General features: G+C 44.3%; 1 protein-coding gene across 1 annotated transcript in view; it reads right to left on the reverse strand.

The window, feature by feature from the left end:
• Positions 1-11,298, reverse strand: part of BTNL8 (butyrophilin like 8) — a 79,330-nt gene extending 68,032 nt beyond the window's left edge. Inside the window, exon 1 of the mRNA XM_050795150.1 lies at positions 11,265-11,298. The gene's annotated coding sequence lies outside the window, so the exon portion shown is untranslated. The remainder of the gene's footprint in view (positions 1-11,264) is intronic.
• Positions 11,299-11,447: the final 149 nt, after the last annotated feature.

Below are 11,447 nucleotides of genomic sequence, written 5' to 3' on the forward strand. Positions count from 1 at the left end.
GCCACAGGTGACAGACCGAAATCCCGAACCAGTCCTGCTCTTTCGGCTGTGGGTCAGGGCTGAGCATAACTTAACCACGTGTGTAGAGAGTCTCTTGCCTTACTTTGTCAGGAGCTGATTCTCTGTATTATGCCAGGAGCTTTATATTTTAATTCCCATATGGCAGCCTCCTTCTTCCTCCTTCTGTGTCTCATGGGGTGGGTGGGTGTCTTGCTGTGGACCCCATGGCCACAGCTGAATTGAAACTTCCCCCAGTGGAGGGTGGAGGTCTTGAGGCAGCATCCACCTTGGTGGCTGTTTTCCTCCCAAATCCCAGAGGCGAGCCAGCCATTCAGCACAGCAGGTGCCCCCGCCACAGTCAAAAGCCTCACACGGCTGGCTCTGGCAGATGTCCTGGATGTGCTCAGGTGATCCTGTGCCACCTCCCTGACCCGACAACCCGTCCACGAACCAAGTGCCCCATGCTGTGCCCTGTCTAGGTCTGTGCCGGGGCCATCTCTATGAGACACAGATTAAATATTGCTGTTTTCAGGATTCACATTTTCCATCAGGTTGTGCCTACACCTGTGAAGTAAAATCCTGCAAGCCTAGAGTTTTGGATTTCTAACAAAAGATGCAGTTCAGCTGCCATTCTTGGTACCCCAGCACCCCCCCGCCACCCCCGTCACACACACACACCCTGGTTGGCCTGACCCTCGGCATGATCACTGCCTGGCTTGGGGCAGAGCCTCTGTCAGTCGAGTTGCTACTGCCTTCAAGGGCTGTACAACTTCATAATGTACACTTCATAGTGTGCTAAGACCCTGCACTTAATACAACTTAATATAATCCCTTGTATATCTAGAGGCTATGCTACTAGGGAACTTGTAGTCTGGCTTAAAGTTTTATGACCTCTGAAAAAATTAAATGTACTTGGACATGACAAAAGCCAGACAGATCAATGTAACTAAATAGGTGGTCCATGACAAGCCCTTTTGTAGATGATGATTTAATACTATAAAGTAGGCCGGGCACGGTGGCTCAAGCCTGTAATCCCAGCACTTTGGGAGACCGAGGCGGGCGGATCACAAGGTCAGGAGATCGAGACCATCCTGGCTAACACGGTGAAACCCCGTCTCTACTAAAAACACAAAAAACTAGCCGGGCGAGGTGGCAGGCACCTGTAGTCCCAGCTACTCGGGAGGCTGAGGCAGGAGAATGGCGTAAACCCAGGAGGCGGAGCTTGCAGTGAGCCGAGATCGCGCCACTGCACTGCAGCCCGGGGGAAAGAGCGAGACTCCGTCTCAAAAAAAAAAAAAAAAAAAAAAAAAAAAAAAAAAAAACTATAAAGTAGTTCAAAGCAATGGAGAAGTTAAATGAGTAAATGGTAATGGGGCAATCAGTTCTTCATAGGAGAGGGAAACTCAGGTGTTCTAAAATAAATTCAAGGGAGATCGTTGTAGTTTTAAAATATGTCCACAAATTCTTTTATATTCCTGATTTCAAGAGATGGAGTTTAGGTCCCCTTTCCTGGAGTGTGGGCTGGACTTAGTGATTTGCTTCTCCTAGAGTAACACATGGCAAAAGCGCTGGTGTGCAACTTCAGAGACTAGGGCATAAAAAGCACCACAGTCCTGTGTTGCCCTCTCTCTTGGATCACTTGTCATGCCAAGAGGACACTCAAGCAGGCCCGCGGAGGGGCCTATACTATGAGAAACTGAGGCCTCCCACCAGCAGCCACAGGAGCGAGCCAATTTGGAAGCAAATCCTCCAACTCCAACTGAGGTATTTCTCCAAATGACTGCAACCCCAGTCCAATCTTCACTACAGTCTCATAAAAGACCTGAGTCACAGCCACTCAGTTAATATGCTTTCAAATTCCTAGCCCTATCTCCATGTGGGATAATAAATGTTTGTTGTTTTAAGCCACCAAGTTTTGGGGGCAATTTGTTATATGGTAATAGTTCACTAATTAAAAGATCAAAGGGAAATATATTTTAAAATTAATTTTAGAAAAACAGAACTGGGCGTTGGAGGAGAAAGGACCTCTAAACTTTAATGAAGGATTCCTGTATAACCTGAATGTGGGTTTTACCAGCTCACGCAACAATGAGGCCGCGCTGGCCACGTTGTTGAATGATGCCAGCTTGTGGCCAGAGTGCAGTGTGGCCACAGGGCACCTTTTCCCCTTTTTGAAGTTTCCTGACTATGGCAAGACTGCCAGTATTCACCAGCTGTCCACGAGATCCTCTAAGCCCCGGCCTCCTCTGCAGTTAGAACGGAGCTGTGTGACCTGGTTCTGGTCAAGGAGAGGAGGTTTTAAATGACGTAACGCACGTCTGGGCCCTTAAACATCCCATGGGCTCTTCCAGCCTTCTCTACAGTGGCAGTTCTGAAGGCCACACATTCCAGATATGATGGCTGCAGGATGGAAGAGGGCAAACTGACTGACAAGGAAGTTTACATGAAGAACAAACAAACCTTCTTGTCTTAGGCCACTGGGAGGGAGGGTGTATTTGTTACTGCAACCTCGTCTAACTATCCTGACTAAACCATTGCACTTTTCTAGCATCTCTGGGTCTTTGAGGTACTCCATGTGTTCTCCAGGGCCAGTCCAGATTGTGTGTGTGTGTGTCTACACTGCTGTCACCTCCAGTTTAGTAACAGTGCTTTGTACAGAAAGATTATTTCCAAAGTTCTAGGGACCCTGGTGCCCACCACACAGGCTGATATGAACATAAGCCTTTCTTGTAATTTTTCCTTAGCCCAGCCACGACCAGACCTTCATGCTTCAGAAGTGTTACTGTTCGGAGAATAACCTGCCACAGGCTACCTTCCACACCCACAGGCCCTGAGCAGTCTCATGGAGCCCCTACAGGGCACTGCCTGCCAGCTCCTGACCTGCTCCCCGAGTGCTTCTCTGGACTCCGAGAGCCAGACCCAGAGAGAGGGAGGGGTCAACCACTGACCCAGCTAAGGCTGCACTCTTCAAGTCCTCAGATCCCGTCCTAAGATCTTCTGCTTCCCAGGGAGACAGAGAAAGGTGATCCAGTCCCCTCAGGAAGACTCAATACCTACAGGAGTGTGACCACAGCAAACCAATCATGAATGCTCAGATAGTGCATGCTGTATGGCACCATAAGATCTGAGCCTCAAGACTGCCCAGCTGTGTGTCCTTAGACAGTTCTTACCCTCTGTGTTCCCCATCTGTAAAATGGGGATGTATACAGTGCTGTCATCAATGGGTTACTGACAAGATTCAATATATCAATATATACAAGTTCTAAGTGCCTTACGTATGCTAATTTAATTTTCACAACAACTCTGTGAAGTAGGTATTATTACCTATATTCCAGATGAGGGAGCGGAGACCAAAGATTACCCAACTGCCCAGTCCCCTAAGAAACCCAGAGCCCAACACAGATTCAAGAAAGTACCTTGGAGCAGGTGCCATTTTCCAAGAACTCTCTGTCCAAGTTAGGGAACGATAGCTCCTTTGATTTTCTCCTTTCCCGAGGTCTTACGAAACTGAGTTAGTCCATGTGTACAAGAGGGTCCAGCTCTCTCTCTTTTAAAACAAAAATTGCCTCCTCCTGCCAAGTTGGCAGAGGCCTGCATGGGTGGCATCCTAACAGCCTCCTGCTTGGTCTTGGCACTCTGTGGCTTGTGAACAACCACCAGAGATGAATATATCTTCACGAGGAGAACAAGCAGCTGGGCTTGAACCAGCAGGTGCCCAGGGCAGAGCATTTCAAAGATGTCAAAGATCCCAGCCTCAGAACTACCCAGCTGTGTGTCCTGGGACAATTTGCTTTCCCTCTCTGTTTCCCCTTCTGTAGAACAGGTGTATGTGCCTTCATCAAAGGGCTGTTGAGAAGATTCAATATATCAATATATATATTTAAAGCATTTAGAAGAGTGCTTGCACAAAATAAGCCCCATAAAATTTTCGCTGTTATCATTTTAGATGCAAGTGTCAGTCAGGACTTCTGACATAGACACCTCCCTTTCCACAGGGCCCAGAAATGAGAACAGTAGGAGGCTGCTTGTGCCTTCTAGACCTTTTCCCAGGGACCACGGGTTATCCCTTAAGAGCCGCTGGTAACAGGTTTCTCCAGGTTCATCCCACGTCCCTTCCAGCTCAACAGCGCCCCCTGCCACGCAGATTTTACACATCCATGTAAAGCTTCCAGGCATGAAAGGAAATTGTCGGTGCTAAAGGGCAAGCCGGAGAGAGAACTGCAGTTGATGGCCAATTCAAAAGGTGAATTTCTCTAATAAAGAATGTGTTCCCACAATGGACACAAACTACAAAAAGTACCGAAGACTTGATCTAAGGACACGACGGGCACTCCCTGGGAGAGATGGCTCAGCTGGGTAACACACATGACAGAAGAGTAAAGAAAATTAAACAACCAGACACTATTTGCTGCCTGCAAATTTAGAGAAAAAACAAACCTGCCAAAACCCGGTCCTGGGGAGGTGAGTGCGTAAAGAGCTTTCACTTACAGGTGGAAGCTCTAGAAACTGAAATACTCCTTCTTGAAGTTGTTTAGCAATCTGATGCAATTTAGGATTATTTATGTTTACATATAATTTTTGAATAAATACTATATTCTCGTGGTTCAAAATGCAAGTATAAAAACGATATGCACTGAAAATTCTCCTTCCCACCTTTCTCTTCCAGCAACCCGGGTACCTCCTCACAGACAGCCCAGGTTAGTGGTTTCTGGTGCAAACTTTCAGGAACATTTTTATGAACATACACAAATATGTACACATTCATTTCACCCTTTCTTATGCAAATTATAACATATTATAGCTTGGCACGTTGATTTCTTTACTTAATATACATCTTGAAGATTTTCTCATACCATTTTATAAAGAGGCCCCTCTTCCTTTTTTATGGCTGAAAGTAGTACATTGCATGCTCTTATGGGTTGAACTGTGTTCCCCCAAAATTTATATGTTGAAGTCCTAACCCCAGATACTTCCTAATGTGACCTTATTTGGAAACAGAGTCATCGCAGATGTATTTCGTTAAGTCGAGGTCATGCTGGCGTGGGCCCTAATCCAATATAACTGGTCTCCTTAAAAAAGGGGGAAATTTGTACATACGCATGCACGCAGTGAGAACGTGGTGTGAAGATAAAGGCAGAGACTGGGTGATGTGTCCACAAGCCAAGGAACGCCAAGGATTTCCATCAAACCACCAGCAGCTAAGCACAAAACGTGGAACAGAATCTCCCTCACAGCCTCAGAAAGAACCAACCTTGCTGACACCTTGATCTCAGACATCCAGCCTCCAAAACTGTGAGACAATAATGTTCTCCTATTTAAGCCACATTGTGTGGGGTACTTTGTTACAGCAGCCCTGGCAAACTAACACCTGTGAATATACAATAACTTATGTAATCATTTCTTTAGTTTGGACCTTTCGGTTTTCTCCATCTTTTACTTTAGAAACGCTATTGTGAATAACCTTTTCACACACCATTTCATGAGTGTGTGACTATACCAGCAGGGCAGATTTCTAGAGGAGAACTGCCGCGGCAAAGAGTACATGCACGTCCATCCATACTGCATGCTGCCTTCCCTGGAGGTGGGGTCCGTCAACACTCCACTGGCAGGGCGGAAGAATGCTTCCCCGCCATGCCATCACCACCATCGCGTGCATCAAACTTAGGATCTTCGCAATTCTAATAAGAGAAAGATTGTGTTTCCGTGTAGTTTGGACTTGCTTTTTTTTTTTTGAATCATTTGTATAAGCTTTTCTGTGAGCCCATTTTTCCACTGGGTTGTTCATCTTTTCAATTTTGGAGAAGCTCTGTGTATCAGGGAAATTTGCCCTTTGTGATGTAACATGCAAATATTTTTTCCAGTTAGTCATTTGATTTTTTTACTTTTCTTGTGGTGGTTTTGCCACACGAAAGTATTTTATTTTTATGTATTTGAATTGATCTATCTTTACTTTTACAGTTTTTGGATTTTGCGTTATAGTAAAAAGGAAAGAAAGAAAACAAAAACCCTCCCTCAGTCCAATATGAGCAAAGAAATCTCCTGCTGTTGTTGTTTTTTTTCTTTGTAAAATTTTACGGAAGTGGGAGCAGCCGCCATGACGGTTAGTGTGTGCATTTCACATTTAAGTCTTGGATACACCTGGCATTGGTCCTGGTGTAAGGGCTGCGGTTTGAATCCAACTTCATTTTTTCCCCAATGCTTCCAGCTGTCCCTGCTCTGTCTTTGCCACTAGTTTGAAATAATAGCTTCACCAGATGCCCAATACCCATGACTGTTTAGGTCTATTTCTAGACTTTATACGTATGTCTCAGAATTATACCAGCTTAATTATTAATGTGCTTTAATAGTGCCTTGCATCATTCATATTTTTATAGGCATTTTCTGGCTAGAAACAAGCAAGAGCCTGTTAATTTGTCCTTGTGAACTTTAGAATCAATTGTGCATTGCAAAAGATTCTATCGCTTTTATTGGGATCGTGACAATTATAATTTACAGGAAATGACTATTCTGATGTCAAGTGTATCCATTCATGTGAATGGAACATCCAAGAATCTTTCCATAAGTTTAGTTCATCCTCCACGTCCCCGGGAGCACTGTAAATTTTCTTCATAGGGGTCTTGCACATGAGTCGTGAATTCCTGGACATTTGGTCTTGTTTGTTTCTGTTGTAAATGTAGTCTTTCCTTCCATTATTCCAACTGTGGTTTCCATAGAAGGAAACTTGATTTCTGTATGTTAATTTTGAAACTACACACCTTACAGCATTCTCATTTATTCTAGTTTTTTTAATTCTTGTGAGTTTTCCAAAAATGAAATCTTAACTGCAAATAAGACAATTACATCTTTGCATTCCAATGTTTATATTCTGATTTCTTTTTTCTTTGTTTAATCCAGCTGCAATGGGAAATAATAGTAGTGATGGGTAACGACCTTGTCTAGTTCTTTACTCTGATTGCTTCCAGTGTTTACCTACTAAGCTTATTAGTCTTTCTAATTCCCTATTGTTCTTATTTTAAGACTCTTAAAAATGTTCTATTGAACCAGTGATTCCTCTTCTTGTCAATTATTCCAAGGAAAATACGATGAAAGCGTTATGCACGCCACTATCTAAAACAGCACTAATTTATTTTTTTAAAAAGACATACTTAGAAAAAAACCTCAGTGAGTTACACAGAATAGTTAAGGAGACTATAGTTTAATGGAATATCACAAAGACTAAAAACATGAAAAATGCTAATGTATATTATTTGTAAAAATGCTATATAAAAATACAGATATAGTATTATTATGGCACTATCTGAAAAACACTCACAAATTGGTGACAAAAAAAGTTTACTAAGCTAAAGTCTACTAAGTAAGAAAATTTACTAAATTATAGGCTGGATGTGGTGGCACATGCTTGTAATCCCAGCACTTTGGGAGGCCGAGGCAGGGGGATCATCTGAGCTCAGGAGTTCAAGACTAGCCTGGGCAACATAGTAAGACCTTGTCTCTATTTTTTTAAAAAATGAAAGTTTAGGCTGGGTGCAGTTGCTCACGCCTGTAATTCCAGCACTCTGGGAGGCCGAGGCGAGTGAATCACCTGAGGTTAGGAGTTCGAGACCAGCCTGGCCAACATGATGAAACCCCATCTCTACTAAAAATACAAAAACTTAACTGGGCATGGTGGCGGGCGCCTGTAATCCCAGCTACTCAGGAGGCTGAGGCAGGAGAATCCCTTGAACCTGGGAGGAGGAGGTTGCAGTGAGCTGAGATCGTGCCACTGCACTCCAGCCCGGGCAACAGGAGCAAAAACTCCATGTAAAAAAGAAAAAGAAAAAGAAAGAAAGTTTACTAAATTAAGAATAATTTTTCTGTTTTCCAGATTTAACATAATGAAGTGATATTATGGTACAGTGGGAGGAGAGATTTTATTTTAAAATAACTTTGCAGTTGGGCATGGTGGTTCACACCTGTAATCTCAGCACTTTTGGAAGCCAAGGTGGGAGGATCACTTGAGGCCCAGGAATTTGAGACCAGCCTGGTCAACACAGCAAGACCCTACAGCTCCAAAAAAATTAAAAAATTAATCTGAGCCTGGGAGCGGTGGCTCACGCCTGTAATCCCAGCACTTTGGAAGGCTAAGGTGGGCAGATCACCTGAGGTCAGGAGTTTGAGACCAGCCTGGCCAACATGGTGAAATCTCGTCTCTACTAAAATACAAACATTAGCCGGGTATGGTAGTGGGTGCCTGTAATCCCAGCTACTCGGGAGGTTGAGTCAGGAGAACTGCTTGAACCTGGGAAGCCGAGAGTGCAGTGAGTTGAGGTCGTGCCACTGCACTCCAGCCTGAGCAACAAAGTGAGACTGCGTCTACAAAAAAAAAAAAAAAAAATTAATCTGGATCTAGTGGTGCACACTTACAGTCCTAGCTACTCAGGAGGCTGAAGCAGGAGGACTGCTTGAGCCCAGGAGATTGAGGTTGCAGTGAGCTATGTGATGACACCACTGCACTCCATCCTGGGTGACAGAGCAAGACCCCGTCTCTAAAAAAACAAAAACAAATAAATTTGTGACCAAATCCAGTGGCTAAACACAGAGTGGGAATTAAGCCCTATGGGCATAGCTCAACATTAGTTTGTACTTAAACCACTCCAAAGGGAGGTAGATGAGCCCCCAAAGCAAGAGCAAACCCAAACAACCTCATTGCTGCACCTACTGGCCTCCTAGAGCAGTGCTGTTCAATGGAAATGTAATGTGAGCCAAGTATGTGACTTCTGATCTTCTAGTAGATGCATTTAAAGTAAAAAGGAACAGGTAAAATTCATTGTAACCATGTATTTGATCTACCCCAATATAGTCAAAATATTATTTCACCATGTAATCAACATTAAAAATTATTAGTAAGATAGTTTACATTCTCTTTTCCTACAAAGTCTTAGAAATGTGGTGTGGATTTTACATTTACAGCACATCTCAATTCACACTACCATAAGCTACATGTGAATAGTGACTGCCCTACTGAACTCAGCTCTGACCTGTAGATATCCCTAAAAGACAGGTGTTAGAAAGGCAAGTGTGTGTCCTGTGTCTGTGTGTATGTGTGTCTGTGTGTGTTATGTAGACACAGGCCAAATGAAAGGTACCTGCAATATAACAAGGCTCAAGGAAGAAAAATCATCATCTAAAATAAAAAGTATCTGACAGGCATGGTGGTTCACGCCTGTAACTCTAACACTTCCGGAGGCCAAGACAGATGGGTCACTTGAGCCCAGCAGTTTGAGGCCAGCCTGGGCAACATAGTGAGGGCCCATCTCTACAAAAAATACAAAAATTAGTGGGGCTGTGGTGGCATGCACCTGTAGTCCCAGCTACTTGGGAGGCTGTGGTGGGAGGATCCCTTGAGCCTGGGAGGTCGAGGCTGCAGTGAGCCATGATCATGCCACACCACTCCAGCCTGGGCAACAAAGTGAGAGCTTGTCTCAAAACAAACAAACAATAAGATAAAATAAAAAGCATCTGACTTAAGATGATTTATGTGGGTTTCCCATAATCCCTTCCGCACACATACCACCTTTCATGGAGCGAAGTGTTCCAACCTGGACGTGAATATTTTTCTGTCTTGTTGCCTAGAGGTAAAAACCCAGGCTTTGACTACCATGAACCTTTAAGGGCAGCTTTAATTCTGGAGGCCTGTGAGGACCACCCAAAGCTCCTTCTAGAGCTGTGCTAGCCAATAAGGCAGCCATAGCCACATGTGGCTATTTAAATTAAATGTAATTAAAAATTCAGATCCTCAGCAGCACTGCCCACATTTCAAGGGCTCAACAGCTGCAAGCATCTGGCTGTCCTTTGGGGGCAGCTCTAGGGGAATCACCTCCCAATCCTCTACTGGCCCTGGTGCTCTCACCTAAAGCTGCAGGCCTGGGCCTGGGGCTCTACTCCTCCTTAGGAGTTGCCGCTGCCTGTTAACTCGCCCAGACTTTCTTTGAGGTGGGTGGGGTTGTGGTGTGAAGCCCAAATGCGGTCAAGGGCTTAGTGCTACAATGAAACGCCCATTCCCTCTACTTAAGTGAACACTGTGTCTCAGCACCCACATGTATGACAATGAAAAATAGGCGTCCAGCTGATGCCAAACACTGGCTCACCCCAGCAATATGTAAAATTCATTCAAATAATATAAATAATTTGAGCTGTAAAACAAAATCCATCGCATTACAAGTTGTGTTGTGCTTCCAAAGCATTTCACTTTTTGTCTAAGAATTAACAGTAAACATTTTGATATATATATATAATTTTGCTAATAATCCAGAAAATAATTAACCCTAAGAGGGAAAAAAGTGTAATCTAATTCGTTACGGAGATACATGCTAGGGTAAACAATAAACAATAAAAATGCATAAAACTATTTTACACTAGTATCTGACAGGCACGGTGTCAGATACACTAGGATAAAATTATACACTAGGATAAAATTCAATGAGGCACATAGAGTGAAAATATTTTTACAGTAGAATAAAAAGCCGGTGAGGGACATAAAAGTTCAAGGAAAAAAACCCCAAAAGATGTAAAACTTATGAGTGTTAAAAGTGGGTAATACCAAATCTTCAGGGATTTAGATTCCATTGGATACCCCTGAAAGAATAAAGCAACTTTGTTGTTTTTAATATTAACAGCATGCCAAAAATATACCCTTTGCAATTATTTAAACTTAATATGAAAAATATTTAAATGTTGCTGTTTTTAAAAAAGGCTGACTATAGCCAATAACTTGGTTGTATATTTTAAAATAACTAAGAATATAATTTGATTGCTTGTAACACAAAGGATAAATGAAGTGATGGATACTCCATTAACCCTGATACGACTATTACGCATTGCATTCCTGTCTGTATCAAGATATCTCACGTACTCGACAAATAGGGACACCTACTATGTACCCACAAAAATTAATTTAAAAAAAAAAAAAAAAGGTCTTCAAATTCATTTTAGGCCCTGGGTTTGGAAGCCGACACCGGGGGTGGGGTGGGCAGGGGGCGAGGTCGCTGCCAAGCTGGCGCCCCGGCTGGGAGTGCGGCCCGGTCCCAGGGGCCGCTCCCTCTCCGCATCCCCAGTGCCCAGCCGGGGGCGCCTCTGGTGCTGACGACCAGGAACGGCTGGTGCTCTCGGGCCAGCCCCCAACCAGCTGGGAAGGCAGTGGGTCCCCAGCCCAGCGCTGTCCTGCGCCCCTCCCGGGTTCCCCATTTCCCGCCAGGCCCCCCTGCCGGGAACGTCCCCGCACCCACCTGGCAACTAGTCACGTGTTCAGGAACACCTGCGGGTGCGTAGGCAGGTATTTACTTTATTACCTGTGCCCCGCCCCCAACCCCCCCAAGGTAAAATGCACGGAAACAGGAAGCCCCGCCCACGGTCTCCTGGCCGCGCCCCCAGCGCGCGCCCTGCAGCTGGCGCTCAATAAATAGCGGAGG

Source organism: Macaca thibetana, chromosome 6 (genome assembly GCF_024542745.1).
Source record: "Macaca thibetana thibetana isolate TM-01 chromosome 6, ASM2454274v1, whole genome shotgun sequence".
Taxonomy (NCBI): Eukaryota; Metazoa; Chordata; class Mammalia; order Primates; family Cercopithecidae; genus Macaca; species Macaca thibetana.